The following is a 6,000-nucleotide window of genomic DNA, read 5'->3' as shown; positions in this document are numbered from 1 at the left end:
AACAATGTTTTGATTCAGAAGAATAATAGAGATTGATTTTACCACCAGTTATTATGGAACACATAATTAGTAATACTATTCTATAATTAGACTACGTAAATCATTGTAACATAACATAAAATCACAAAATAAACCTTATTAGAAGGAAATACGTGCAATGATAAGATTTAAATCACTGGTAAGAGGATTAGTTAGCAAATGGACAAACATATATTAGAAAATATTCCTATGTATATAATGAATTACAGAAAGATTTAATAGTTAATCTGTTTAAATGAGACAACTGTAAAATATATACATGGATACTTATCTGATCTTGAGTTGGGTATTGTTTATATATAAGAAATGAGAAATGGATAAATTGATAGATTTAAATATAAAAAGTTATGTCAATATGGCAGAAATCACAAAAATAATTTAAAAATAACCTGAAAACTGAAATATATTTAAAATATATACAAAAAAGAAAACATTTGGTAAGAGTATTCTACCAAATAAGTTAAAGAAAATAATAAAAATCTGATTGTAAAACATAAAAGGCAATTCTAACAGTTACTCCCTAAAAAAGGGAACATAAATGATTATTAAGTATGCAGTAAAATAATGAAACTTGTTATCAACGACACAAAATAAAGCAACAATAAAGCACTATTCACATGTTATCAAATTGTCAAATTTTTAAAACTTGAAAATAGTTCCTTGAATCAGTTACTCTTGTGCACTGTTGATGGTCATATAAATTGGTACAACCTTCAATGAATGTTACTTTTATGGAAATAAATGAATGTATTAAAGCATTCATGAGCACTTTTGAAAGATCTTGTGCTAAGAATTTTTTTTTATTTGGTGTAGGGTGTAGAAGTGGTGTCATGATTTCTAAGCTTCCATCCTATATTAGGTGTTTTTCTACCTATCTATCTATCTATCTACCTATCTATCTATCATCTATCTATCTATCATCTATTATTGATCTATTATCTACACACAGACACACACAATATTCAAGATAATACACATATAGAAAGTAAAATGCATAAAGGAAAACTATAGCCATGCAAGGGCTTGCTTCAAAAGGAGAGAGTAAGAGAGATTCTGCCTCTAGCAAGCATGAGTGCATAGTGCATAATTTATTGTACATTTCCTTCCAATTTTACATAATAGCTTGCATTGTTCAGGCACCAGTGTTATCTACACCAATTTGATTGCTTTTTTATGGCAGAGAATTACAGTGCTGCAAAGTCCATTATTTTTTATATAACATTTAAAAACAATTCATTTTAGGGTTTTGGAACCAAAGGAAATGAAAACTATCTCTTGCAGATGGGTGATCCCAATGACTTCTATATATAAAGGAAAATGAAGCCTGAATACTTTGCTTACTCAATTGACTTTAACAACTACTGTATATCACTGGCTATGCTTTCAGATGCTCACCAGAAAATCTTACTAAAACCTGAATGCTTAAAGAAGTTGAGAAGAAAATCATAGAGCCAAACTAGGAAAGGGTAGCATAAGAAATGTCAAAATGGCAAGTCTTCCCCTAAATCAGAACTTTTTTTTTACATGATATTTACATCAAGCTCACATCTGATTGATAAATTGTACCAGTGGATGAAAATAAAAGAAGGAAAGCAAAGAAAGGCCGGTGTAGAAATGTTTGCATTGCTAGATGACCCCACATTTCAATGCAAAAGAAAACAACATCCAGAGTATTTTCTCTAGATGCTGTGAGCTCCTAAGCTAATTTGTAGCAGAGATTTGTGATTTTAAGGTCTTTGGGAAGAAGGAAGGATGTGTCTAAGGGATGTTATCTGCTCCTATTTTTCATGACTGGGCCTTCTCTTTTCTGTCTTGATCCATTTTGGCTGGTTAGTGAAGGATGGAGTGGCTTTTGTTATTTTAGTCTGTTTGGGTTAATCCATTTAATTAGACTTATAAAGGATTTATTATTAAATCTATGATTCAAGAAATCATTAATCTGAGTAGATATTTATTGCTTTTCAAATGATATATTTTGGGTAATAGTTTTGGAATGCTAAATATATTTTTAAATGTAATAGGGAGACAAATATGTAAAAATTAATATTTTATTATTTTTTAATGTTTATGTATTTTTGAGAGGGGGAGAGAGAGAATCCCAAGCAGACTCCACACTGTCAGGGAAGAGCCAAACAACCGTGAGCTCATGACCTGAGTTGAAATCAAGAATTGGACATTTAATCAACTGAGCCACCCAGGCACCCAAAAATTAATATTTTAGATTAGAATGAGAACAAGTAGAATCATTCATCATTTCTTGGAGAAGCAAGGTTATATCTTATACTTTTTTCCATTTACAGAAATTGCTCAGAGATACACAGCATATTTAACATGATTGATAGATTTCACTGTCTGTCCAGTGTCTAGATACTGAAAACATCTCTTCTAGCTTTAGACAACAAAGCAACATTTGTCTCAGTCAATTCTCCTGAAGTGAAATAGAAATGGTTTTATGAAAATGTTTTTCCCCTCTTGGTCTGTGAATGGTTTGATATTCAGGTTTGAAGTTACTTTTAAGTACTTACATTCCTTAAATTCTATAAATCTATTTTCCTAGCAATGTCACTTTCTCAACTTCGTGCAGGGTGGCCCAAATAAAAGCATAAGATGAAGCAGTGGTTTCCAGGCTCGCCAAAACCAAAAGAAATAGCTTACCTATATTCACTTCCCAGGGCTGATAACAAGGTATCACAAATTGGGTCTTAAACCAATAAATAAACAGAAAATTATTCTCTCCCATTCTGGAGGCTCTACGATTGAAATCAAAGAAGTCACATATTGCTAGGGTGGCCAGTGATGAAGGCAGCAAAGAACTGCACAAATGAAAGCAACAAGCAGGACGGAGTTTATTCACTCTCCAAGGGAGGAGACGGGCCAGATATCAAGAGAGATGTCAGCACCGAGTTTCTGTCAGGCTGGGCCTTTTAAGGGGTTTTGAAGGATGTGAGAGGGTTGCAGATGTGCCCATGGTGGAGGGATAAGGACCTGGGGAGGGGGTCGACTCTTGGCCAGGTACAGCAGTACGTGGAAGGTTTTTCAAGGAGCTCTGTCCAGGGCTCGTCCAGGATGTGGGTTGTCATCCAAGCCAGAGAAGGATATGTTTTGTAGTTGTGGTCTACCTTCCAAGAATGGAAGGCACTGTGACCTAGAAAAATAAAGAGTTAGGGCCAAGTTCAGACACCTGTGAGTTTTTACTGAAAGCTTGGCTGGGGTATGGCAGTATTTTGAATAGATTCCTTTCACAGATCATGCTCCGTCTGAAGCCTTGGGAAAAGGATCCTTCCTTGCCTCTTCCAACTTGTTGTGGCCCACCTTCACTTGGTTATCTTCTCTCAGTGTTGTGACTTTGTAAATTAACATTTGTTAAGCAGAGACTATGGCATTGAATGGCTAGCCATGGTTCAACAAAAGACCAAAAGATGGAGAGACAAAATGAAATAACGAAGTTTATCGATCACAGGTCTTGGAAGAAGTATACAACATGCCTTGGGGGGTCACTTTGGGAAGTCAAGGCAGAGTGCAGACAGACAGTCAGGACCTGGGGCACATGCCTTTATTAGGGCCTATGGGTAAAGTGCTTTGGGTTCCCCAGCTAAGACCAGATTGGCCAATTCAAATCTGGCACGTTGGTATTCAAAGGTATTCAATTCAAAGGGTGGCGCATTGGTAAGCTTCTAGGGGGTCTTATGAAAGGGATACCGAAGGGGAAGGCCCTGAGAAGTAGGGGAGACTATTGTTTCCATGGGCTGCTGGGGAAGTCTTACCAGTAACTTAAATTTGCTTGTGACTCTTCTCTGAGCTTGCGGGAGAAGCTGGAGTCAGTTTGACATTCCTGCAGGCCATTTAGCCATTCAAAATGGGTGCCAAGACAACAATACCATGGAGTACTGTGGCCAAATTCTCTACACTCTGCCTTCACATAGTCTTTCTGTAAGGACTTTAATAGAGATTAATAGCACCAGAGTTAAGTTTCTCAGTGTACCTCCCTTATAGTTCTGAACCTTGTAAATTAATATGATTTAATATCGGATATGTTAAGTAAATTTAGTATCCATATTTGTCTTGGGTTTCCTGGAAATATGTAGTTGTCTGAGTTTTTCCAAAAACTGAGCCACCCAAGGTGCCCCTATCTTTTGAAGCTTTGAAGCCAGATACTGACTTCTCCTCTGCAGCTATGAAAGTCCTAGATAGCATCTTCTTCCAGTAGAAGGCTGTTTAGTCTACATTGAAAATTTGTTGTTTAGCATAGCCAACTTCATTAATTATCTTAATTAGATCTTCTGGATAACTTGCTGTAGCTTCTACATCAGCATTTGCTGCTTCATCTTGTACTTTTTTATTATGGAGATGGCTTCTTTCCTTAAACCTCAAGGACCAACCTTCTGCAGCTACCTTACCTCTCCCAATCTTCATAGAATTGAAGAAAGTTAGGGCCTTGCTCTGGATGATTCTTTGGCTTAGGAGAATATTATGGCTTGTTTGATCCTCTCTCCAGACCACTCATACTGTCTCCATATCAGAATAAGGTGTTTCATTTTCTTATCATTTGTGTATTCACTGGAGTAGCAATTAACATTTGCTTCAAGAACTTTTCCTTTGTTGGGGCACCTGGGTGGCTCAGTTGGTTAAGCATCCAACTTTGGCTTGGGTCATGATCTCACAGTTCGTGGGTTCGAGCCTGCATCGGGCTCTGTGCTGACAGCTGGGAGCCTGGAGCCTGCTTCAGATTCTGTGTCTCCCTCTCTCTCTGTCCCTCCCCTGCTTGCACTCTGTCTCTCTCTCTTTCTCAAATATAAATAAACATTAAAAAAAAAAAAAACTTTCCCTTTGCATTCACAACTTGGCTAACTGGTGCAAAAGGCTCAGCTTTTGGCATACCTGGGCTTTTGACATGCCTCCCTCACTAAGGTTAATCATTTCTAATTTTTGATCCAAAGTGAGAGGTGTGTGACTCTTCTTTTCACTTGAACACTTAGAGGCCATCGTAGGGCTATTAATTGACTTGTTGTGTCTCAGGGACTAGCCCAAGGAGAAGGAGAGAGAGAGAAAACAAAATGGCAAGTGGAGCAGTCAGAACACACACAACACTTACTAAGTTTGTTGTCTTATATAGGTGCAGTTCATAGCACCCCAAAACAATTACAACAGTAACATCAAAAATCAGTGATCACAGGGGTGCCTGGCTGGCTCCGTCGGTTAAGCATCCAATTCTTGATTTCGGCTCAGGTCATGATCTCATGGCTCAGGAGTTCAAGCCCCACGTCAGGCTCCACACTGACAGTGCAGAGCCTGCTTGGGATTCTCTCTCTCCCTCTCTCTCTGTCCCTCCCCTGCTCATTTGCATTCTGTCTGTCTCTCTCTCTCAAAATAAATAAATAAACTTTAAAAAAAAACTCTTGTGGGAGAATCAGTACCCAGGTTTGATACCATACATTATTTAAAATGTCTAATTTTGAACAAAGAACTGTAAGTCATGAGAAGAAACAGGAAATGTGTCCCTTATACAGGGGGGAAAAAAACAACAAAAACCGCCTGTGACAGGGCCCAGAAGTCAAACTTAACAAAAACTTCAAAGCAGCCATTATAAATCTGTTCAGAGAACTGAAGGAGTGCTTAAAGAAATAAAGGTTAAAAAAAATTAATCAAAAAAATAATAAATAAATAAATAGAAGAAATAAAAGAAGGTATGATGACAATATCTAATCCACTAGAGAATATCAATAAAGAGATGGAAATTATAAAAAGAATCCAATAGAAGTTCTGGAGTTGGAAAGTATAATAACTGAAAAAAAAATCAGTAAACTTGAAGATAGATTGATAGGGATTATGTAATCTGAAAAGCAGAAAGAAAAAATATTAAAAAAAAAAAAAGACTTCAGTATAAAAACCAACAAGTGTACCAATATATGCACAATAGTAGTGCAGGAAGAGAGAAAGAGAGAAGATAAAAGACTGAGATAA

The sequence above is a fragment of the Neofelis nebulosa genome, chromosome 3 (genome assembly GCF_028018385.1).
Source record: "Neofelis nebulosa isolate mNeoNeb1 chromosome 3, mNeoNeb1.pri, whole genome shotgun sequence".
Lineage (NCBI taxonomy): Eukaryota > Metazoa > Chordata > Mammalia > Carnivora > Felidae > Neofelis > Neofelis nebulosa.
This window is presented reverse-complemented; position numbering follows the sequence as displayed.